We start from the raw sequence: 26234 nt of genomic DNA, 5'->3' as shown, positions 1-26234 counted from the left end.
ACAGTTACAGAATTGAATGGCAGTGATAGGAGAAAACAGAGGATGGATCAACAACATTGTATATACTCTACAATCCTAACCTAATTGACAGAGTGAAAAGAATGAAGCATGTGCAGAATATACATCCTTTTTACAACAAGCCACTAAACTAATACTGCAAAAAAATTGCCAACGCATTTCACATTTTGTCCGGAATACAAAGTGTTATGTTTATGGAAAATCCAATACAACACATTACTGACTAACACTCCATATTTGGTGACTACATCAAATCAAGATTAATTTATACAACACATTTGAGAAATGGAACGCAACACAATGTGCATCACAGGAAAAAAAACTAATACAAATCTATGAAAATAAAATCTGAAATATTTACTACATAACAAGACATAAGATTTAAAACAAAAGAATGACAGTAACCGAATAACTAAAAAGAACCCCAAGGAAAAGCAAATCTAAAAAGGTGTTTTAATAAGATCTCTTAAATATGTCCAGAGTTTCAGCCCCCCTCAGGTTCTCTGGCAGGCTATTCTAAAGGCTGGGGGCATAATAACTAAAGGCTGCCTCTCCATGCCTCTTGGTCCTAAGCTTTGGGATAGTTAAACGGCCAGTGCCAGAGGACCTGAGGGACCTACTGGGTACATAACTTAAAAGCATGTGTGACATGTATTGGGGTGCACAATTGTGGATTGATTTAATAAGCAAAATACCTAGGTTTTTATACATGGTCTTTGATCTTTATTGAACTTGAATTAAAATGTGAGGCCAGATTCTCTCTCTGTGCTTTGGCTCCAACAATATGTACCTTGGTCTTGTCTTCATTTAGCTGGAAGAAGTTGTGAGCCATCCAAGTATATAAATCACTAATATGGTGTCGTGTCTTTGGGCACCATTAAACTGAAGACATGTTTATCAATTAACTCCCTGTAATTATTATCACGCGATTAAACTGATTAATCGTTTAACTGTAATTAACTAGGAGATCGGGGCACCAAGGAAAATATTCAGATTACAAAGTTATAATTTTCCTAATATAACTTTCCTATATTATAACATTATATATTATATATTATAGGCCGATTATCTTCTGGTTTAAATGGTGTATTTTACCTCGCGTCCAATCTCATTCCAAACGTCGTAAATTGTTGTATCTGCACGAATCCAGCCTTTACTAAAGTCATCCATAAATCAATTGTCTTAAAATCATTTATTTACTAAACTAAGTAATTCACAGAAAGCATACAAACAGTAGTTATCGTTACAAAGAATTGGTAGAGGAATGTGCCCTAGTGGGCTAAACAGGCATGGCGGCCTGTTAAACAAAGGGTCATAAAGGGCAGCTGAGAAGACACTACAGAGTTGATAAATATTAACAATTGATATGCTAATCCTTTGCACATGAACGCTCACTCATTCGGGAACAATTGCAATCAATATATATTTATGCTCAGTGTGTCGTCGGGATCCTTGTTGGAGAGTTTTTGTCCTGTTCTCTCTCTCGGTTAGAATGGATCTTTCAAAGCGACATTCATTAATGTCGTTATAGAATGGATGTTTCATCGGTCTTCGCGTTCAATGATATAATTTCTAGCTGGAGACTATTAATTAATATCAAAGACTTGTTATTATTCTGTCGGTCTCGATAGTCTAAAAGTTTAACCATGTGGTATAGTTAACTTCCAGTAGAGGAATTGGATGGTCAAACCTTGGCTCTCTCTTCTGAAGTAAGCTGGTCTGAAGAAAGTAAATCAGGGTGGGGTTTTATACGTGAACATAGAACAGGCTTGTCACCTGACGCCTGGTCCTGTCTGTGTCCCTGGGGAGCGTGCCGATGACTGATTTAAGCTTTGAACAGAAATACATTCTATCACATTAACATCAGTACATAGCATCTCAACGTATTACAAATAGCTTTATCCTTATTAATACATTTTATACGACCATTTAGATGCAAGTCCCATAGCTGAGGCTATTATATAAACAGCTTTATGGTAATATGGCTATATTGTCTCTTCTGAGTATCACAAAATTGTACCAAGCGGACCAGTTCGTAGCTGGATTCTTCACCAATCTTTTATACCTTCTCCAGAACATAAATGTCGTTCGGTTCCCCAATTCTGTGAGTTGGAAGAATTTCCTGTGTCTCTCTATGAAACCCCTCTGTGTCTCAACTGGGCCATGCCGCAGGAGATTCTCCTCTAGAATTTTACCACCCCTTCACACAGGGCCTGGGTGGGGGGAGGTAGGTTGGGGGATGGTGCAAGGGGGAGGGGGTCAACTGTTCTCCCTGTACTCAAAGAGGGCAACGTCATGACAACGGTCTAATCATTTATCCGTGGAGATAAAATCCTTTGGTGACAGAAATGTTAAGTTGTGTATCGTCTGCGTAGCAGTGAAAATCCATGATGTGTTTTCTGATGACGCTGCCAAGGGGTAACATATACAGTACAGTGCATTCGGAATGTATTCAGAAACCTTTACTTTCTCCACATTTTGTAATGTTACAGCCTTATTCTAAAATTGATTAAATAAAACAAATTTCTCAATCTACACACAATGCCCCATAATGACAAAGCGAAAACAGGTTTTTAGAATTACATGGTTGTTTTATTTCCTTAACCATGAGACTCGAAACTGAGCTCAGGTGCATCCTGTTTCCATTGATCCTCCTTGAGATTTTTCTACAACTTGATTGGAATCCACCTGTACAAATTCAATTGGTTGGACATAATTTGGAAAGGCACACACCTGTCTATATAAGGTGCCACAGTTGACAGTGCATGTCAGAGCAAAAACCAAGCACAGATCTGGGGAAGGGTACCAAAAAATGTCTGCAGCATTGAAGGTTTCCAAGAACACAGTTGCTTCCATTATTCTTAAATGGAAGAATTTGGAACCACCAATAATCTTCCTAGAGCCGGCCACCCAGCCAACCTGAGCAATCGGGGGAGAAGGGCCTTGGTCAAGGAGGTAACCAAGAACCCAATGGTCAATCAGAGAGCTCCAGAGTTCCTCTGTGGAGATGACAGAACCTTCCAGAAGGACAACCCTCTCTGCAGCACTCCACCAATCAGGCCTTTATGGTAGTGGCCAGACAGAAGCCACTCCTCAGTAAAAGGCACATGACAGCCCTGTTGGAATTTGCCAAAAGGCACCAAAAGCACTATCAGACTATGAGAAACAAGATTCTCTGGTCTGATGAAACCAAGATGGAACTCTTTGGCCTGAATGCAAAGCGTCACATCTGGAGGAAGATTATCGAAGCAAAGTACAGAGAGATCCTTGATGAAAACCTGCTCCAGAGAACTCAGGACCTTAGACTGTGGTGAACGTTCACCTTCCAACAAGACAATGACGCTAAGTACACAGCCAAGACAATGCTGGGAGTGACTTCGGGACAAGTATCTGAATGTCCTTGAGTGGCCCAGCCAGAGCCCGGACTTGAACCCGATCTAACATTTCTGGAAAGACTTGAAAAATAGCTGTGCAGTGACGCTCCCCATCCAACCTGACAGAGCTTGAAAGGATCTGCAGAGAAGAATGGGAGAAACTCCCCAAATACGGGTATGCCAAGCTTGTAGTGTCATACCCAAGAAGACTCGAAGCTGTAATTGCTGCCAAAAGTGCTTCAGCAAAGTACTTAGTAAAGGGTCTGATCACCTGTGATATGTTTTTAAAAAAAATCTAATTTACATTTGCTAAAATTTCTAAAACCTGTTTTTGCTTTCTCATTATGGGGTATTTGTGTGCAGATAGAGTTGAAGTCAGAAGTTTACATACACCTTAGCCAAATACATTTAAACTCGGTTTTTCACAATTCCTGACATTTAATCCTAGTAAACATGACCCGTCTCACCACTTTATTTTAAGAATGTGAAATGTCAGAACAATAGAAGAGAGAATGATTTACTTCAGCTTTTATTTCTTTCATCACATTCCCAGTAGATCAGAAGTTTACATACACTCAATTGGTATTTGGTAGCATTGCCTTTAAATTGTTTAACTTGGGTCAAAAGTGCCGGGTAGCCTTCCACAAGCTTCCCACAATAAGTTGGGTGAATTTTGGCCCATTCCTTCTGACAGAGCTGGTGTAACTGAAGCAGGTTTGTTGGCCTCCTTGCTCGCACACACTTTTTCAGATCTGCCTACAAATTTTCTATAGGATTGAAGTCAGGGCTTTGTGATGGCCACTCCAATACCTTGACTTTGTTGTCCGTAAGCCATTTTGCCACAACTTTGGAAGTATGCTTGGGGTCATTCTCCATTTGGAAGACCCATTTGCGACCAAGCTTTAACTTCCTGACTGATGTCTTGAGATGCTGCTTCAATATATCCACATAATTTTCCTACCTCATGATGCCATCTATTTTGTGAAGTGCACCAGGCCCTCCTGCAGCAAAGCACCCCCACAACATGATGCTGCCACCCCCGTGCTTCAAGGTTGGGACGGTGTTCTTAGGCTTGCAAGCCTCCCCCTTTTTCCTCCAAACATAACGATGGTCATTATGACCAAACAGTTGTATTTTTGTTTCATCAGAGCAGGGGACATTTCTCCAAAAAGTCTCCATGTGCAGTACAAACCATAGTCTGGCTTTCTTATGGCGGTTTTGGAGCAATGGCTTCTTCCTTGCTGAGCGGCCTTTCGGGTTATGTCGATATAGGACTTGTTTTACTGTGGATAAAGATACTTTTGTACCCGTTTCCTCCAGCATCTTCACAAGGTCCTTTGCTGATGTTCTGGGATTAATTCGCACTTTTCGCACCAAAGTACGTTAATCTCTAGGAGACAGAACACATCTCCTTCCTGAGCGGTATGACGGCTGCATGGTCCCATGGTGTTTATACTTGCGTATTATTGTTTGTACACATGAACGTGGTAACTTCAGGCGTTTGGAAATTGCTCCAAAGGATGAACCAGACTGTGGAGGTCTACAATTATTTGGCTGATTTCTTTTGATTTTCCCATGATGTCAAGCAAAGAGGCACTGAGTTTGAAGGTAGGCCTTGAAATACATCTACTGGTACACCTCCAATTGACTCAAATGATGTCAATTAGTAGCTTCTAAAGCCATGAAATCATTTTCGGGAATTTTCCAAGCTGTTTAAAGGCACAGTCAACTTAGAGTATGTAAACTTCTGACCCACTGGAAATGTGATACAGAGAATTATAAGGTAAATAATCTGCCTGTAAACAATTGTTGGAAAAATTACTTGTGCCATGCACAAAGTAGTTGTCCTAACCGACTTGCCAAAACTATAGTTTGTTAACAAAAAATGTGTGGAGTGGTTGAAAAACTAGTTTAAATGACTCCAACATAAATGTCTGTAAACTTCTGACTTCAACTGTAGATGAGGGAGAAAAAAATGATTTAAACAATTTTAGAATAAGGCTGTATCATAACGAAATGCAGAAAAATATAAGGGGTCTGAATACATTCTGAATGCACTGTATAAACTAAACAGTACAGGACCCAAAATCGAACCTTGTGGAACACCACGTGATATGTATTTTCTCTGAGTTATGTGACAAAAAAAATATTTGACTGGTCAAATTGGTCCTAAACCAATTTAGAACTGGACAGGAGAGGCCAGCCCGCCTCTCCAGTCTGTCCAGAAGGACATCATGGTCAACAGTGTCAAATGCAGCACTTAAATCCAAGAGTACAAGGACAGAGAGCTGTTTGGCATCTGTGTTGGCTCTAAGATCATTTACCACTAACTAAGGCTGTGGTGGGCATTAAAACAATTATTTAGCTGTTTGAAAACCAATTTCGCTTAAGAATGGAAGGTTGGCCAAAAATTGTTAAGAGCTGAACAATCTTGATTAATTTTCTTCAGAATGGGTTTCACCATATCAGTTTTTAATGCAGTGGGGAAAGTGCCTGTGAACAGGGAGTGATGAACAATAGCTTGCACTTCTTCAGATATGCAATTAAAAAATGTTTTGTAAGAAGTTGGTTGGGAAAGAATTGAGAAAGCAGATAGAAGTTTCAAGTTGTGCTATCACTTTCCTGAGCATGTCTGTGTCAACCAGGGAAAACAAATCCATAGTGCCTTTACGTGGTAGGCTAGAGCAAATATCAAACTTCTTATCGGGTGTTGTTTGACTGATACCCAGCTTAATCTTATCTCTGAAATATGCCGCAAACTCATTATATTTAGGTGTGGAGGAAAGTTCACATAGGTTTTAGGGAGGATGATTTATCAGGCCAGAGAAGAGCATTCTCTAATTACTCTGATTAATATTGATCAAGTTAGAAAAGTGAGTCCATCTGGCATTTCTAATTGCCTTAGTATATATGCCAAGTTACTCTCTCAGAATATCATAATGGACCTGCAACTGACTTTCTCCACTTCCGCTCTGCCTTTATGCAATTTCTCTTTAAATTGAATGGCAAGTGTGGGCAAAGCTGTCATCAAGGCAAAGGGCGGCTACTTTGAAGAATCTAAAATATAACATATATTTAGATTTGTTTAACACTTTTTTGGTTACTACATGATTCCATATGTGTTACTTCATAGTTTTGATGTCTTCACTATTATTCTACAATGTAGAAAATAGTAAAAATAAAATAAAACCCTTGAATGAGTAGGTGTCCAAACCTTTCACTGGTACTGTATACACAAAATTATTTGAAAAAAACATTGAATTTGGCCTTTACTGCTTTAGCCCAACAAAAACGCATTGAATAACACATTTGTACATGGCAAAACAGACCGTCCAAAAATGTATCATAAGGAATAAGGTTTTGAAGTGTCTGTCATATCTGAGAGACTGTCAGACATCTTTGAAATGAGGACATCCCCAACAGAGTTCAGACGACTGTCGTAAAGCTTGTGCATGTCGTAGAGCCAGACAATCGACATGGTCGTGTTCGTGAGAGTCTCATCTTTCGATGGTGGTGACTTAATAGTCTGTAGCTCACGCCGTTCTGGCTTTACATACGATTTCAACAATTTTTGTGTCCAGATCCTCTCGTGTAGAGAAATACCACTTTCAAAAGCCCCATGTTATGGAATAGGCACAAACTTTAAATAGACAGAAAGAGGGGATTTAGCTGCAGGTACACCTTGTGCTGGGGACAATAAAAGGCCACTCTAAAATGTGCAGTTTTGTCACAAAACACAATGCCACAGATGTCTCAAGTTGAGGGAGCGTGGAATTGGCATGCTGACTGCAGGAATGTCCACCAGAGCTGTTGCCAGAGAATTGAAGGTTCATTTCTCTACCATAAGCCACCGCCGTCATTTTAGAGAAATTGTCAGTACGTCCAACCGTCATTACAACGGCAGACCACGTGTATGGTGTCGTGTGGGCGAGCGGTTTACTGAAGTCAATGTTGTGAACAGAGTGCCCCATGGTGGGGGTGGGGTTATGGTATGGGCAGGCATAAGCTACGGACAACGAACACAATTCCATTTTGTCAATGACTATTTGAATGCACAGTGATACCGTGACGAGATCCTGAGGCCCATTGTCATGCCATTCATCCGCCGCCATCACCTCCTTTTTTAGCATGATAATGCACGGCACCATGTCGCAAGGATCTGTACACAATTCCTGGAAGCTGAAAATGTCCCGGTTCTTCCATTGCCTGCATAATCACCAGACATGTCACCCATTGAGCATGTTTAGGATGCTCTGGGTCAACGGCTACGACAGCGTGTTCTAGTTCCCGCCAATATCCAGCAACTTCGCACAGCCATTGAAGAGGAGTGGGACAACAGGCCACAATCAACAGCATGATCAACTCTATGCGAAGGAGTTGTGACTCGCTGCATGATATCTGGTGGTCACACCAGATACGGTCTGGTTTTCTTATCCACACCCCTGCCTTTCTGTGACCAGATGCATACCTGTATTCCCAGTCATGTGAAATCCATAGATTAGGGCCTAATGAATTCATTTCAATTGACTGATTTCCTTATATGAGCTGTAGCTCAGTAAAATCTTCAAAACTGTTGCATGTTGCGTGTATTTTTGTTCAGTATATTTTAAACGTCCTAAAAAGACATCTTCTCACCTTTCACTCAGAGCCTCAAATTAACCTAACCTGAACGTTTGGAAAATACGTCTTTTAGACATCTTTTCAATGCCATTTTGCTCACTGGGTCCTTTCCCAATTCCCATCTTTAAAACATTGTCCGCATAGCAGGTTAAGGTTGTGCCTCCTGGGGAACAGGTGTGTGTGTGTTTGTCCAGATCTCTGTCATTATTAGGGCTTGGTCATGAGCAGGGGCTGTGGGAATGAGCTATGGCCCTCTACTAATAGGACAGGCAATAGAGAATAAAAATGAGCAGGGTATGCAGGCAAGCAGACAGACACATATCTCCCTCTCTCTCTCCCTCCCTCTCGCTCCCCATCTCCTCAGCCTGATGGAGAGCAGGGCACAAGGCTAGCATGACCTCAGGAACAGAGACGTGTAGCTTAAAGGAAGACTGATATGGTCATTCTCACACAGGCAGAACAGCCACACAGTATTAAAGACTAGAGAACCCCGGTGGTCACTGGATCTCATACAGTCACCGCCAGTCATACAATCACTCTGATTACAGAGACAGCAAGAGATCCATTAGCATATGAAAGCACAATCAAACTGGTGGTAGTTAAAGAATGCTTCATTATGAAAACAAATCAATAGGGCCGCCGCCCCCGGCCCGCCATAATCCCCTGTGGTATCAGGAGTGTTCCACAGACATTTCCCAATAAAGAGACAGCCATTCAAAAAGAGGCAGCTTGCCTCTCCTCCCTTGTTCGCTGATCAATCCGTTTCGTACCCCGCCAGTTAATGATTTCACACAGATCATCAGCTTAGATCAGTGGTTCTCAAACCTGTCCTCAGGGACCCCCCCCCCAGACGTTTCACAATGCTGTTGTAGCCCTGAACCTACTCACCAAGCTGATTCACCTTGTCAAGAGCTTGATAATTAGTTGACAATTTGAATCCGGTGTGCTAGCTGTGCAATAGTTAAAATACATGGAACCGCTGGGGGTCCCCAAGGAGAGGTTTGAGAACCCCTGCCTTAGATAACCCAGAGATCACAACAGATCAGACAGGCTCTTTAGCTGGTACTGTGCTGTTTGTCTGTCGGTCTGTAACCAAGCCATCGTTAGACCACAGGGCCTGTCTGTTAGCACAGACACTATGCTGACTGCAGAGCAGCCAGGCTTAATGACCCAGTTAATAAGCCCATGGTTAGAGGGGAGATGGCTTATTCTACCAGCCTGAGTCTGGTCACATACAGACTGGTTCTAGATCTAATCTACATAGAAAGAACTGAGAAGATGATTGTCTAGCACTGCTGGAGAATTGAATAGAATAAACCCTGTGAATAAAAGGTTTACTAGCCTTCCCTGAGTTGTTTGAACTCGCTCCGTTGAGATGGCAGGGTTAGGTCGAAGGGTTAATGGCATCATTTTAAGATGTCTGGTTTATGGAGGGGATTTAGAATCATTTTTTAAATACAGTACCAGTGAAAAGTTTGGACACGCCTAATCATTCACGGGTTCTCTTTAATTTTTTACTACTTTCTTCATTGCAGAATAATAGTGAAGCCATCAAAACTATGAAATAACACATGGAATCATGAAGCGACCAAAAAAAAGTGTTAAACAAATCAAAATATCTATTTTATATTTGAGATTCTTCAAAGTAGCCACCCTTTGCCTTGATGACAACTTTGCACACTCTTGGCATTCTCTCAACCAGCTTCATGACACCTGGAGTGCATTTCAATGAACAGGTGTGCCGTGATAAAAGTGGAATTTATTTTCTTCTTAATGCGTTTGAGCCAATCAGTTGTGTTGTGACAAGGTAGGGGTGGTATACAGAAGATAGCCCTATTTGGTACAAGACTAAGTCCATATTATGGCAAGAACAGCTCAAATAAGCAAAGAGAAATGACAGTCCATCATTACTTTAAGACATGAAGGTCAGTCAATGTGGAAAATGTCAAGAACTTTTTAAGTTTCTTCGAGTGCAGTCGCAAAAACCATCAAGCGCTATGATGAAACTGGCTCTCATGAGGACCGCCACAGGAAAGGAAGACCCAAAGTTACCTCTGCTGCAGAGGATAAGTTAATTAGAATTACTAGCCCCAGAAATTGCAGCCCAAATAAATGCTTTACAGAGTTCAAGTAACAGACACATTTCTGTTCAGAGGAGACTGCGTGAATCAGGCCTTTATGGCCAAATTGCTGCAAAGAAACCACTACTAAAATGACACGAATAAGAAGAGACTTGCTTTGGCCAAGAAACCCAAGCAATGGACATTAGACCGGTGGAAATCTGTCATTTGGTCTGATGAGTCCAAATTTGAGATTTTTGTGAGGTATCTATGACCAAAGATTTTTGCAGAGTGAAGGAAAAGCAGCCAACAAATGCTCAGCATATATGGGAACTCCTTCAAGACTATTAGAAAAGCATTCCAGGTGAAGCTGGTTGAGAGAATACCAAGAGTTTGCAAAGCTGTCATCAAGGAAAAGGGTGGTTAATAAATATATTTTGATAGGGAATCATGTAGTAACCAAAAAAGTGTTACCCTATGTGTTATTTCATAGTGTTGATGTCTTCACTATTATTCTACAATGTAGAAAATAGTAAAAAGAAAGAAAAAAAACTCTTGAATGAGTAAGTGTGTCCAAACATTTGACTGGTACTGTATTTCATGGAAAGGTGGACTGTATAAGTAGGTTTCAAATGGTTCAGAATGTGGATGAATTGAGGAGATAAAGCAGGAGTCCAAATAGCAGGGTTTTATTCCACATACAGACACATGGAGAACGGGTACAGGATAAGAAATGGTTGTGGTTTACTATGGAAATAAAAGAGCGAGAAAGAAACATGTCAGTCATGCTTGTAATGTTAACAAGTGAAAAAAAAAAAAAAAGAGGATAAACTGAAATGTATCAAACTGAGGATATCTTACATGCTGGACTGGCAAGAAATTGCACTAAATATGGCAACAGCATATCAAATTTAACATCAAGTAAAATTATCTTAATATTAACATTTACATATTCACGTATAACGACCAACAGGATATGGAAGACGGGAGGGGGAAAAACTACTGCTTAATTATTCAACGGCGCTAATGAGCAGAGTGGAGACAGGTGTGGTGAGTGGCAACAATATGTATTTTACACTATCAGTCCAAAATACATATGTAATGGCCAGTCCAATCCCTTGTGGGTGCGTTAGCCCAGAGGGCCGAGCTGGAAGGGCCTGCATGGTTTGTATCCTTCATGAGGAGTTTTCCCCCTTTACATCCCTGTTAAAGACAGAAGCAATTCTGGACAAGGTCAGGCTTTTGACAAATGAGTTCCATTACCGGCGTTCACCTTTTCCTCCTGGCTCAAAGTTAGCACAGCGGCTGTCTACTAAAGCTCAGGCAAGTGTGGTTTACACATTTTCTAATGGCCCCTGTGTGACAAATGATACAGTATCCTTCCCGGCCTGGTCCCAGACCCATTGTCAGAAGGACATCACACACACACCTTATTCCCCAGGAATCAACACTTTCTGTCTACACACACATTGTTTGAAGTGTGTGTGTGTCTGCATGTGTATGTTGAAGGGTAAACTAGACAGGGGAGGAGTTTTTTGTTGAAGTTCTATCAAATTAGATCCACCTGCCGCTGAGATATTATTTGTGGAAGGAGAGGGGGAACACACACCTGAGACACACACTTGCATCGCGTTAGGAGTACACAAACCTACACTAAATTGTGTCAAATATTCCTTTTGAAAGTCACACTGACACACGCAAGAGAGCAATAAGAGGGGAAACTTTCCATCACACACACGAGCACACACACTTCTGAGTGAGGAAGAGTGATGATAACTGTCGAAAACTGACAGTGACACATTTTGGTCCCACACCTGCGAGACTCGTATTACAGAGCCCCCGGTGGGCAGAATCCCAGCGTTTCCATGGCAATACACAAAGTAAGAACCAATTGCCTTCACTTCAAAGGCTGCGGGACTTAAAAGCAGTGCAGCAGAGAGAGCACCTTATCTCAGCTCCTGATGGCAAAGCCCTTTAACAGGTATTATGTTCACACGCATTCAGCACAGCTTCATTTGCAGTAAACCACTAGATAGCACTGCGAGAGGGGAGGAGGAAGGAGAGAGGAAGAGTTAGCAGAAGTGTCCACAAGGACAGGAAATGTACTCCCACAGTATGTCCTCCCTCTCACAGTAGATAAGTTAGTCAAATGAACAAAAATATATTGCTGAAAGACCTGTCAGAGCTCTATGAGCTAGCTACTTTACATACTCCAAGCAAAATGACAGTGTCTGACACCAAATCTTCCAGACACATAATGTACTCTCGATTGCGAGTCATTCCAAACAGTTAATATAGGTTTCACCTTGAGGCGCCTTTCTTTTTCCTTGATGCCAACTGTGTACACTCTTAGAGCAGGCTGTACTCAACCTTCACGCAAGAGGAAAATATTCTATTCAAGGTGGATGTGTATTTGTCACCCTGTTACAATAGTGCTTTGACAAAGGAGCTTGCTACGAAGTGAGTCAGCAATATAAAAACATTTATTGAATGGAATTAAATTAAGGCCCTGAACATTCCTTCAATATTATACAGTGCATTTGGAAAGAATTCAGACCCCTTGACTTTTTCCACATTTTGTTACGTTACAACCTTATTCTAAAATGAAATTATATAATTTTTTCCCTCATCAATCTTTCACACAATACCCCATAGCGACAAAGCAAAAACAGGTTTTTAGAAATGTTTGCACATTTATTGCAAATAAAAAAACAGAAAAATCACATTTACATTCAGACCCTTTACTCAGTACTTTGTTGAAGCACATTAGGCAGCGATTACAGCCTCAAGCCTTCTTGGGTATGACACTACAAGCTTGGCACACCTGTATTTGGGTTGTTTCTCCCATTCTTCTCTGCAGATCCTCTCAAGCGCTGTCAGGTTGGATTGGGAGCGTCGCTGCTCAGGTCTTTTCAATACTCTCCACAGGTGTTCGATCAGGTTTAAGTCCAGGCTCTGGCTGGGCCACTCAAGGACATTCAGAGACTTGTCCCGAAGCCACTCCTGCGTTGTCTTGGCTGTGTGCTTAGGGTCATTGTCCTGTTGGAAGGTGAACCTTCGCCCCAGTCTGAGATCCTGAGTGCTCTGGAGCAGGTTTTCATCAAGGATCTCTCTATACTTTGCTGCGTTCATCTTTCCCTCGATCCTGACTAGTCACCCGGTCCCTGCCGCTGAAAGAAATCCCCACAGCATGATGCTGCCACCACCATGCTTCACCGTAGGGATGGTATTGGCCAGGTGATGAGCGGTGCCTGGTTTCCTCCAGACGTGACGCATGGCATTCATGCCAAAGAGTTTAATTTTGTGTCAACAGACCAGAGAATCTTGTTTCTCATTGTCTGAGAATCCTTTAGGTGCTTTTTGGCAAAGTCTCCAAGCGGGCTGTCATGTACCTTTTTACTGATGAGTGGCTTCTGTCTGGCCACTCAACCATGAAGGCCTGATTGGTGGAGTGCTGCAGAGATGGTTGTCCTTCTAGAAGGTTCCCCCATCTCCACAGAGGAACTCTGTCAGGGTGACCATCGTGATCTTGGTCACCTCCCTGACCAAGGCCGTTCTCCCCCGATTGCTCAGTTTGGCTGGGTGGCCAGCTCTAGGAAGAGTCTTGGTGGTTCTAAACATTTAAGAATGATGGAAGCCACTGTGTTCTTAGGGAACTTCAATGCCGCAGAAATGTTTTGGTACCCTTCCCCAGATCTGTGCCTCGACACAATCCTGCCTCAGAGCTTTACGGTCAATTCCTTCGACCTCATGGCTTGATTGTTGCTCTGACATGCACCGTCAACTGTGGGACCTTATATAGACAGGTTTTTGCCTTTCCAAATCATGTCCAATCAATTGAATTTACCACAAATGGACTCCAAACAAGTAGTAGAAAAATCTCAAGGATGATCAATGGAAAGAGGATGCACCTGAGCTCAATTTCGAGTCTTATAGCAAAAGGGTCTGAATACTTATTTACATAAGGGTCTCTTTTTATTTTATTTTTGCTTTGTCATTATGGGGTATTGTGTGTAGATTGATGAGGATTTTGTATTTATTTAATACATTTTAGAATAAGGCTGTAAAGTTACAAAATGTGGAAAAGGTCAAGGGGTCTGAATACTTTCCAAATGCACTGTATACAGTGCCTTCAAAAAGTATTCCCAGCCCTTGACTTTTTCTACATTTTGTTGTGTTACAGCTTGAATTTCAAATGGATTAAATTGTGATTTGTGGTCACTGGCCAACACACAATACCCCATAATGTCAAAGTGGAATTATGTTTCCTCTTCCCACACATACAGATAATTGTAAGGTCCATCAATCGGGCAGTGAATTTCAAATACAGTTCAATAGAAGCAGTCACTACAAAGATACAGATGTCTTTCCTAGCTCAGTTGCCGGAGAGGAAGGAAACCGCTCAGGGATTTCACCATGAGGAAAATGGTGACTTTAAAACTGTTAGAGTTTAATGGCTGTGATAGGAGAAAACTGAGGATGGATCAACAACATAGTAGTTACTCCACAATACTAACCTAATTGACAAGAGTGAAAAGAAGGAAGCCTGTACAGAATAAAAATATTCAAAAACTTGCATCACAATACACTTTTGTCCTGAATACAAAAGTGTTATGTTTGGGGAAAACCCAATACAACACATTACTGAGTACCACTCTCCATATTTTCAAGCATAGTGTTGACTGCATCATGTTATGGGTATGCTTGTAATTGTTAAGACTAGAGAGTTTTTTGTCGATAAAAAAACCAAATGGAATGGAACTAAGCACAGGCAAAATCCTAGAGGAAATCCTAGTTCCGTCTGCTTTCCACCAGACACTGGGAGATGAATTCACCTTCCCAAGGACAATAGCCTAAAACCCAAGGCCAAATCTGCACTGGTTACTTACCAAGAAGACAGTGAATGTTCCTGAGTGGCAAAGTTACAGTTTTGACTTAAATCTGCTTGAAAATCTATGGCAAGACCTGAAAATGTTTGTCTAGCAATGATAAACAACCATTTTGACAGCACTTGAATAATTATGAAAATAACAAAATGGGCAAATGTTGCACAATCCAGGTGTGGAAAGCTCTTATAGACTTACCCAGAAACACTCACAGCTGTAATCACTGCCAAAGTTGCTTCTACAAAGTATTAACTCAGGGGTGTTAATATTTATGTAAATTAGATATTTCTGTATTTCATTTTCAATACATTTGCTAAAATTTCTAAAAACATGTTTTCACTTTGTTATTATTGGGTAATGTGTGTAGATGGGAAATAAATAAAATCTATCTAACCAATTTTGAATTCAGGCGGTAACACAATAAAATGTGGAATAAGTCAATGGGTATGAATACTTTCTGAAGGCACAGGTATAAAGCATCTACCTCTTTCACCTTCTCTATCAATTCAATAAATAGCATCATCTGTCCTCATCCTGTCTACAGGATGCTATGGTTCCTCCCAGAAGTGTCTAGTGCAGGAGCCTAGTGTATAATGGCACAATTTCGGAGAGGCAGTTTGATGGGTTGAATTCGGGTCACATCTGAATACGGCTATGTTTAGCTCTCATTCCTGTAGAGCTCCATTGTTGAGCCAAAAAGCCTCTTAGAAAGTGAATGAGGCTTCTGATTCCCAAGGTGTTGTCAGCACTTCCACAGGAAAATAAAGATTTAGAGAAGCAGAGGAAGAGACTTGAGAGGAAGGGCTCTTGATTTTCAATTTTAAAGAAGCAGCATACACCTAGTAGCCTATATATATCATACATTCAACCATAAAACTACAGGTGGGAAAAATTGTGGGAAACAATTCAACAAAGCTGCGAGAAACCCTATTGTATTTCTTGGCATCCACATTAGTGGCTTATAGCGGCTATATTGTTTGAGCTAGAGCCTCTGAAAATATTGCATTTAAAAGAGGTGGGTCCATAGCTATAATCCAAATTTGGTGCCAATTGGTCCTGCGATTCAGGAGAAGACGTCATCATGTCAACATCATAAAAATAATTCAAAAATATATCAAAAGCATATCACATGATCTATTTGATTTTGATTTCTGATATTTGGCAGGCGTGGTAAAGAGTACAGAAGTACCTCATCCAAAGGTAATAAGTCCAATTTGTCCTGATGTTGGGGCTGTGGTGCCACAGGGCTGGAACCCCGCTAATGGCTGCTTGCAGCTATATTTCTTGAAATACAGTGCCAGTCAAAAGTTTGGACACACCTACTTGTTCAAGGGTTTTTCTTTATTTTGAATCTTTTCATTGTAGAATAATAGTTAAGATGTCAAAACTATGAAATAACACATATGAAATCATGTAGTAACCAAAATAAAGTGTTAACCAAATCAAAATACAACCAATAGCGTCAAAAAACCTGTTTCAAGCAATGAGCCTGACGTAACAGACAAGAATGTTTACCTTAAAATGTTGATAAACTATTAGGCTATTTCTTCATATTATAAGCACAGCAATGCACACACGGCAGTAGGCTATAAGCGCGAATGTTCCATTAGCAGGAAAACACCATTCTCAAAAGTGACCACAAATGCGAATATTCAAACAAGTAATGTAATCATGTTCATCTTCTGCACATCTATCACTCCAGTGTTTAATTGGTATATTGTAATTACTTCGCCACCATGGCCTATTTATTGCCTTACCTCCCTTATCTTACCTCATTTGCACACACCCTATATAGACTTTTTTCTGCTGTATTATTGACTGTATGTTTGTTTATTCCATGTGTAACTCTGTGTTGTTGTATGTGTTGAACTGCTTTGCTTTATCTTGGCCAGGTCGCGGTTGTAAATGAGAACTTGTTCTCAACTAGCCTACCTGGTTAAATAAAGGTGAAACATATATATATATATATATATTTCTTTAATTATCAGGATGCATTTATGGTGAAAATTATCTTCCCCAAATTTGAAACTCACGCGCTGTGTTTGTATGCTAGTTAGGCTCTACACCCGTTGTAAAGCATATTAAATGTGCTTCATTTTAAGAAGTTATTTGGACACTTTAGTTGTGATACAAACCTTAGAATAGCATATAGGCCTATGGGCTAGGCTACATGAGGTAAGTGACTATGACCTGAAAAAGTCGCAACAAGCATTCACTGTTTTTTGCCTTAAGCTGGGCATCATTCACAAATGATAGGCTAATATTGTCACCCATCAGACTATTCTTGATTTAATGTTGTCTTTACATATACTAAATAATATATATATGTGTGGAATTAGTTTTGATTTAGAATGGACCATAACCATGCACCTGTCTTGAAATGGGCAGCGTGAAAGAATACATGCCATCATCTATTCACTTAAATAGTGAATGGACGACGCTTTTTGTCTTTCATTTTTATGCCAGCCAGGTAGGCTATACTCCCGTTGTAAATAGAAGCAATGTGCTTAATATTAAAAAAGTTGAGAAATAATTATAGTAGGCCTAGCCTATAGAAAGCTGATAGGATCCTCCTCTTTTTAATAGAGGCCATCACTCTTTTTAATAGAGGACATCAGTCTGTTTTCTCACACCATTGCATAGCCTATAGAATGTTGTGCAACATGAGCTCATGGGCTCTCATGAAGTGTTTATAGAGTGCTGAGTACCAGGCAGTTAGCAAGTTTGGGAGGCTACTAATGACCATCAATAGAATCAGAGCTTGGAGAAGCCTAATTACCATGACTAAATGGTCAAGTGGTATTTGACTGCCTTCATGACTCGTGACCGCCGGTGTGGCGTTAATACGGTCACCGTAACAGCCCTAGTTGTGGGTTTGATTCCCACAGCGGACGAGTATGAAAAAGTACCAAAATGGTACGTCGCTCTGGATAAGAGTGTCTCTAAATTCCCCCCAAAAAATGTTTCAATAATAAAAAAAATAATAAAAAAAATAAGAATAATAATAATAATGTTGGGAGACCTGTTTACAGAGGAGTTTACATGTTTTTGTAATTGACTTCTGATGTCTTGATAGGTTGGGAAACTTGAAGGGAAGTTGGGGAAACTGTTTGGCGTAAATGTTTGATTGTTATTATTTGTTGACTGCATTTCATATTCGATTTTTGTATTCTGCAGGGCTCATTTGACTTCCTGCTTAAAAAAAGTTTAAAAACGTTCATGTAAAAAGAGCAGGTCACGTTCACTAAGAAAGAATCCTTCAACAGGACACAGAAATGTAGGGAAAATCCATCAGAATTCGAACTAAATTTCACCTTTAATAACTAGCTGAAACAGAAAACAAAAAACAGCTCTTTTCATAAAAAGAAAAGTGTGCTCTGAATCAATACTCATAAAAGTGTGGTTAGTGTCTCCTCAGCAGATAGATGTACGTGCCATATTTTAGCCTCAAGCTTCCGGCCACTGATAAAGGTGGATTGAAGGCCTCCAAATCTCATTTTTTTATGTCATTCTCATCCAGGAAGGGCAGCTGGGCACACAGACAAGGGCTTACGAGAGGACAGTATTCAATCTATGACAATAATGAGAAAATAGAAATGTGTGTGTGTGTGTGTGTGAGAGAGAGAGAGAGAGTGCGTGCCCTCATTTAAATAAGCTGTACTAACGAAGTGGATATTAGTAAAATCGATCATTTCTGTTCTAACATGGCAACAATACTGTTACTAAAATCTAATTTGGACATAACTGGCTGTGTTAGTTTGCTTCATTTTTAAGTAGTCCTTTCGGGTGTAGACCTTTTTTTGCATAATGCTCCCGTTCTGATATGCTTGTAGCATACCTAGCCATTTAGAAAATCGGTGGAGAAAGTTGCAGTCGTTTTTAAGTGTAATGCTGTTGACTGGTGACGATGACATGAACTGGGGATGACATCCATACAACCATTAGAAACTTGCGCCTTTAATGGTTACCCTAGTGTGAAATACACATACAGTGCCTTCGGAAAGTATTCATACCTCGACTGTTCACATTTTTTTAGGTTCCAGCCTTATACTAAAATGTATTAAAATTGTGATTTTTCCAAAACAATCTACACACAATACCCCATAATGTCCAAGCAAAAATAGGTTTAGAATTTGTTGCTAGTTTATTCAAAAAATATTTACAAAATATGATATTTACATAAGTATTCAGACCCTTTACTCAGTACTTTGTTGAAGCACCTTGGGCAGCAATTATATCCTCGAGTCTTCTTGGGTATGACACCACAAGCATGGCACACCTGTATTTGGGGAGTTTCTTCCATTCTTCTCTGCAGATCCTCTCAAGCTCTGTCAGGTTGGATGGGGAGAGTTGCTGCACAGATATGTTCAGATCTCTCCAGAGATATCCGATTGGGTTCAGGTCCGGGCTCTGGCTGGGCAACTCAAGGACATTCAGAGACTTGTCCCGAAGTCACTCCTGCATTGTCTTAGCTGTGTGCTTAGGGTTATTCTCCTGTTGGAAGGTGAACCTTCACCCCAGTCTGAGGTCCTGAGCACTCTGGAGCAGGTTTTCATCAAGGATCTCTCTGTACTTTGCTCCGTTCATCTTTCCCTTGACCCTGAATAGTCTCCCAGTCCTTGCTGCTGAAAAACACCCCCACAGCATGATGCTGCCACCACCATGTTTCACCATAGTGATGGTGCCAGGTTTCCTCCAGATGTGACGCTTGGCAATCAGGCCAAAGAATCTTGGTTTCATCAGACTAGAGAATGTTGTGTCTTTAGGTGCCTTTTGGCAAACTCCAAGTGGGCTGTCATGTGCCTTTTACTGAGGAGTGGCTTCCGTCTGGCCACTCTACCATAAAGGCCTGATTGGTGGAGTTCTGCAGAGATAGTTGCCCTTCTGGAAGGTTCTCCCATCTCCACAGAGAAACTGTAGAGCTCTGTCAGAGTGACCATCAGGTTTTTTTCTTCACCTCCCTGACCCATGCCCTTCTTCCCTGATTGCTCAGTTTGGCCAGGCGGCCAGCTCAAGGAAGGGTATGGCGGTTCCAAACTTCTTCCATTTAAGAATAATGGAAGCAACTGTGTTCTTGGAAACCTTCAATGCTGCAGACATTTTTTTGGTACCCTTCCCCAGATCTGTGCTTGGTTTTTGCTCTGACATGCACTGTCAACTGTGGGACCTTATATAGGACAGGTACGTGCCTTTCCAAATCATGTCCAGTCAATTGAATTTACCACAGGTGGACTCCAATCAAGTTGTAGAAACATCAAGGATGATCAATGGAAACAGGATGCACCTGAGCTCAATTTCAAGTCTCACAGCAAAGGGTCTGAATACTTATGGAAATAATGCATCTGTTTTATATTTTTAATACATTCGCAAAAACTTCTAAAAACCTGTTTTCATTTTGTCATCATGGGGTGTGTAGAATGCTGAGGATTTATTTTATTTAATCCATTTTAGAATAAGGCTGTAACGTAACAAAATGTGCAAAAAGTCAAGGGGTCTGCATACTTTCCGAAGGCACTGTATAAACAATAGCTTATGTTAAATTATGCCTATGAAACCTATTTTCCTATTTTTGGTGGGCCCTTGTTGCATGATATTTAAGGTTTAGATTATCTAAGAAAAAACATGTTTATTTCCATTGTAAAACATTGCCATGTAAAAAAACCTCAAATGAAATAAAAAAAAAACTAAAGTGAGGAGAGGGTATCTTACATCCCATCCACAAACAATGTTAAGAATGACAAATACACAGACTAGATGAAACAAAAAGCTGGTTAGAAGGAACAATATTCATCAATATCACATAGAGCCTGCCCGACCAAGATCAGACACAAGTGGCCATTTGCATTCCTCTCCACCAACGAGTTCACCTTGAGAATCCATCTTCACAATCCACATTTCTCCTTTTCAATTACTTTCTCTCCAGCTTCCTATTGATCAATCTTTCCTTTCTTCAATTTCTGTCCCGACATACTTTCACATGCACTCCATTCTATTTTCACTAAATGTCTCTTCTCTCACTTCCTATATCTCTCTAATTCTCCCTCCCTCTCGCTCTTAGAGTTTTTGTCCTCCTCTTTGTGGAAGGCTGAGGCAGAGACGGAAAGAGAGGGTCACCACAGACACACACACACACACACCTTCACCCCTGGTCCCTCCCCTCAGCTCCTCCACAGTCAAGACTTCCACTAGAACCCCACAGGAAGTCTGCCTGAACACAAACAGTGTGTAATTCACACACTCTATCCCTGCCTCCCTCCCACCATCCCTGCCTGTTCCTGTCAGCCTGGGCCAAACACATAGGCAGATTGCACATCAATCTGGCCCCTCAGATGGTGGAAGTATAACTGTTTTTTGTTCATTTTTTTTTTTTCAATCCACATTTCCAATCTACTAATTATCGGCTAATTATGTCTTTGATTAAGGAGTGTGTGGAGCACTGCGCCCTCGCAGGCCTGACAGCCACCGTGATGAGGATTAATGGAGCCTGCTTCAACCACCGCTCTGATGAGACGTTAATGCCACCAGCAAGACACACACACACACACATACATACATATACACTGAGTGTACAAAACATTAAGAACACCTGCTCTTTCCATGACAGACTGACCAGGTGAATGCTATGGTCCCTTATTGATGTCACTTGTTAAAATCAACTTCAAACCAGTGTCGATGAAAGGGAGGAGACGGGTTAAAGAAGGATTTTTAAGCCTTAAGACAATTTAGACATGGATTGTGTATGTCTGCCATTCAGACAGTGAATGGGCAAGACAAAATATTTAAGTGCCTGTGAAAGGGCTATGGTAGTAGGTGCCAGGCACATCGGTTTGTGTCACACTCAACAGTTTCCCGTGTCTATCAAGAATGGTCCACCGCCCAAAGGACATCGAGTCAACTTGACAACTGTGGGAAGCATTGGACTCAACATGGGCCAGCCTCCCTGTCCATGGCCTGACGAATTGAGGCTGTTCTGAGGGCAAAAGGGGAGATGCAACTTAATATTTGGAAGGTGTTCTTAATGGTTTTGTACATTCAGTGTATTCGCATGCATGCAAAAACACAGGTATGTACACACACACACACACACACACACACACACACACACACACACACACACACACACACACACACACACACTCAACATTTTTAGGTCACATAGAAATGTCCTTGTTTTCCATGAAAACATAGATGAAATGAGTTGCAAAATGAATAGGAAAGATAGTCAAGACGTTGACAAGGTTATAAATGTTTTTTAATTGAAATAATAATTGTGTCCTTCAAACTTTGGTTTCGTCAAAGAATCCTCCGTTTGCAGCAGCTATAGCCTTGCAGATCGTTGGCATTCTAGTTGTCAATTTATTGAGGTAATCTGAAGAGATTTAACCCCATGCTTCCTGAAGCACCTCCCAGAAGTTGGATTGGCTTGATGGGCACTTCTTACGTACCATACGGTCAAGCTGCTCCTGCAACAGCACAATAGGGTTGAGATCTGGTGACTGTGCTGGCCACTCCATTATAGACAGAATACCAGCTGACTGCTTCTTCCCTAAATAGTTCTTGCATAGTTTGGACCTGTGCATTGGGTAAATTGTCCCGTTGTAGAAGAAAATTAGCTCCAATTAAGCGCCGTCCACAGGGTAAGGCACGGCAGTGGCAGACCATGTGTAACAACACCTGCACGGGATTGGTATATCCGAACATCACACCTGCGGGACAGGTACAGGATGGCAACAACAACTGCCCGAGTTACACCAGGAACGCACAATCCCTCCATCAGTGCTCAGACTGTCCGCAATAAGATGAGATGGGCTGGACTGAGGGCTTGTAGGCCTGAGGGCTTGTAGGCTTGTTGTAAGGCAGGTCCTCACCAGACATCACCGGCAACAACGTCGCCTATGGGCACAAACCCACCGTCGCTGGACCAGACAGGACTGGCAAAAAGTGCTCTTCACTGACGAGTCGCGGTCTCACCAGGGGTGATGGTCGGATTCGCGTTTATCGTTGAAGGAATGAGCATTACACCGAGGCCTGTACTCTGGAGCGGGATCGATTTGGAGGAGGGTCCATCATGGTCTGGGGCGGTGTGTCACAGCATCATTGGACTGAGCTTGTTGTCATTGCAGGCAATCTCAACGCTGTGCGTTACAGGGTAGACATCCTCCTCCCTCATGTGGTACCCTTCCTGCAGGCTCATCCTGACATGACCCTCCAGCATGACAGTGCCACCAGCCATACTGCTCGTTCTGTGTGTGATTTCCTGCAAGACAGGAATGTCAGTGTTCTGCCATGGCCAGCGAAGAGCCCGGATCTCAATCCCATTAAGCACGTCTGGGACCTGTTGGTTCGGCAGGGTGGGGGCTAGGGCCATTCCCCCCAGAAATGTCTTGCAGGTGCCTTGGTGGAAGAGTGGGGTAACATCTCACAGGAATAACTGGCAAATCTGGTGCAGTCCATGAGGAGGGGAAGCACTGCAGACCTTAATGCAGCTGGTGGCCACACTAGATACTGACTGTTACTTTTGATTCTGACCCCCCCCCCAACCCCCCTTTGTTCAGGGACACATTATTCCATTTCTGTTAGTCACATGTCTGTGGAACTTGTTCAGTTTATGTCTCAGTTGTTGAATCTTATGTTCAAACAAATATTTACACGTTAAGTTTGCGGAAAATAAACACAGTTGACAGTGAGAGGACGTTTCTTTTTTGCTGAGTTTATTTAATGAAGCTGCCAGTTGAGGACTTGTGAGGCCTCCGTTTTTCTCAAACTAGACACCCTAATGTACTTGTCCTCTTGCTCAGTTGTGCACCGGGGTCTCCTACATCTCTTTCTATTCTGGTTAGAGCCAGTTTGTGCTGTTCTGTGAAGGGAGTAGTACACAGCATTGTATGGGATCTTCAGTTTCTTGGCAAATTCTCACATGGAATAGCCTTCATTTCTCAGAACAAGAATAGACTGACGAGTTTCAGAAGAAAGTTATTTGTTTCTGGCCATTTTGAGCCTGTAATCGAACCCACAAATGATGATGCTCCAGATACTCAACTAGTCTAAAGAAGACCAGTTTTATTGCTTCTTTAACCAGAACAACAGTTTTCAGCTGTGCTAACATAATTGCAAAAGGGTTTTCTAGTGATCAATTAGCCTTTCAAAATTATAAACTTGGATTAACTAACACAACGTGCCATTGGAACACAGGAGTGATGGTTGCTGATAATGGGCCTCTGTACGCCTATGTAGATATTCTTTTTTTTTTTAAATCAGCTGTTTCCAGCTACAATAATAATTTACAACATTAAAAATGTCTACGCTGTATTTCTGATCAATTTGATGTTATTTTAATGGACAACAAAATGTGCTTTTCTTTCCAAGTCAAGGAAATTTCTAAGTGACCCCAAACTTTTGTATGCAGACACCCACACACCCACCCACCCACTGTAGACAGCCCATCAGTCCATTGAAATCAGCCAACAGGTCAGTCAACAAGGCCAAACACACACTGATCAACAAACACCTAAACACCAAAACACTGACAGTGATGCACCTAGAACAGGAATCATACCCTGTAATAATGTCTGTATTCTACTGTTCTAGTCCAGTGTCAGTGATGAGTGATTGAGTTGAGACAAGGCTATACTATACCACGTCTGTGCTTTATCTTCCTTTTCATCCATCATTTATCCCTTTGGATTGGGGGCTGTTTTGTCTTCTATTATTTAAGATTTGGCTTTCCCCTCTTGAAAATCCTCCATATCTTATCCCATAATACATTAAACAAAAAAAGAACAAGAGCTGTGCAGCCGAGAGATGGGCTTTGAGGTTCTGGAGTTCAAAGGCAGGAAGACAGCACATGGGTCCGGATAGACTGGGGGGGTTGGGGAGGCTGAGGGGGGTAAAGAGCCCTCACTGTGATAGAACAGTCATCTCTAGAGGAGCTGGAGTCTTCCGTCTCAATAGTAACTTACTTACCATCTCATTTCTTCAATGCTCACTCACACACGGATGGAAGCAAAATTGTAATAAAAATATTGTAATCAGATTACAGATACTTTTGAAATGCTAGATTGTTACTTCTTGGATTACTTCAAATTCAGAAAGGATGTTTGTGGAAAAATACATTGATACCTTTCTGTTTTCTCAATGACATTAAATCAAAATGTATTGGTCGTGTACACATATTTTGCAGATGTTATCACAGTTGTAGTAAAATGCTTATGTTCCTAGCTCCAACAGTGCTGTAATAAATAATAATAATACAAAACACGTAAATCCCCCAAAATGTTATTTAAGGAATTAAGAAATAGTAGAACGAGCAACGCGAGGAGTCTGGAATATACACACACACACACACACACACACACACACACACACACACACACACACACACACACACACACACAGTGTATAGACATTATGGACAGTATATGAATAGAAAAGGTGTGTATAGCAGTAGTTATACACTCACCAGAAAGTTTATTAGGTACCCCCATCTACTATCGGGACAGACCCCCCCCCCCCCATTAATTTGCCTCCAGAACAGTCTGAATTCTTCAGGGCGTGGCTTCTACAAGGTGTTCGGAAATGTTTGTTGCTCAATTGGTATCAAGGAACCTAATGTGTGCCAGGAAAACATTCCCTAAACCAGTTCACCACCGCCACCAGCCGGTACCATTGACACCAGCAGGATGGGTCCAAAATCCTGACTCTGCCATCAGCATGACTCAACAGCATTCGTCGGACCAGGAAATGTTTCTCCACTCCTCAACTGTCCAGTGTTGGTGATGGCGTATCCACTGGAGACGCTTCTTGTTGTTTTTAGCTGAAAGGAGTGGAACCCGGTGTGGTCGTCTGCTACGATAGCCCATCCGTGACAAGCATCGACGAGTTGTGCGTTCCGATATGCCATTCTGCACACCACTGTTGTACTGCCTGGTTATTTATCTGTTTCTGGCCAACCTGTTAGCTTGCACGATTCTTGCCATTTTCTTCGACCTCTCTCATCAACGAGCTGTTTTCGCCCACAGGACTGCCGCTGACTGGATGTTTTTTGTTTGTCACATCATTCTCGGTAAACCCTATATACACTGTCATGTGTGAAAAGCCCAGGAGGTTGGCCGTTTCTAAGATGCTGGATTCGCCCCGCCTGGCACCGATGATCATACCACACTCAGTCGCTTAGGTCACTCGTTTTGCCCATTCTAACGTTCAATCAAACAGTAACAGAATGCCTCAATGCCTGCTTTATATAGCAAGCCACGTGACACACGGTCTGTAGGAACGAT

The 26234-nt window shown here is 41.5% G+C and overlaps 1 protein-coding gene across 1 annotated transcript in view; it reads right to left on the bottom strand.

The window, feature by feature from the left end:
* prkn (parkin RBR E3 ubiquitin protein ligase) overlaps positions 1-26234 on the bottom strand; it is a 95159-nt gene that overhangs the window by 18869 nt on the left and 50056 nt on the right. The window lies entirely within an intron of this gene.

Source organism: Salmo trutta, chromosome 5, assembly GCF_901001165.1.
Source record: "Salmo trutta chromosome 5, fSalTru1.1, whole genome shotgun sequence".
Lineage (NCBI taxonomy): Eukaryota > Metazoa > Chordata > Actinopteri > Salmoniformes > Salmonidae > Salmo > Salmo trutta.
This window is presented reverse-complemented; position numbering and strand designations above follow the sequence as displayed.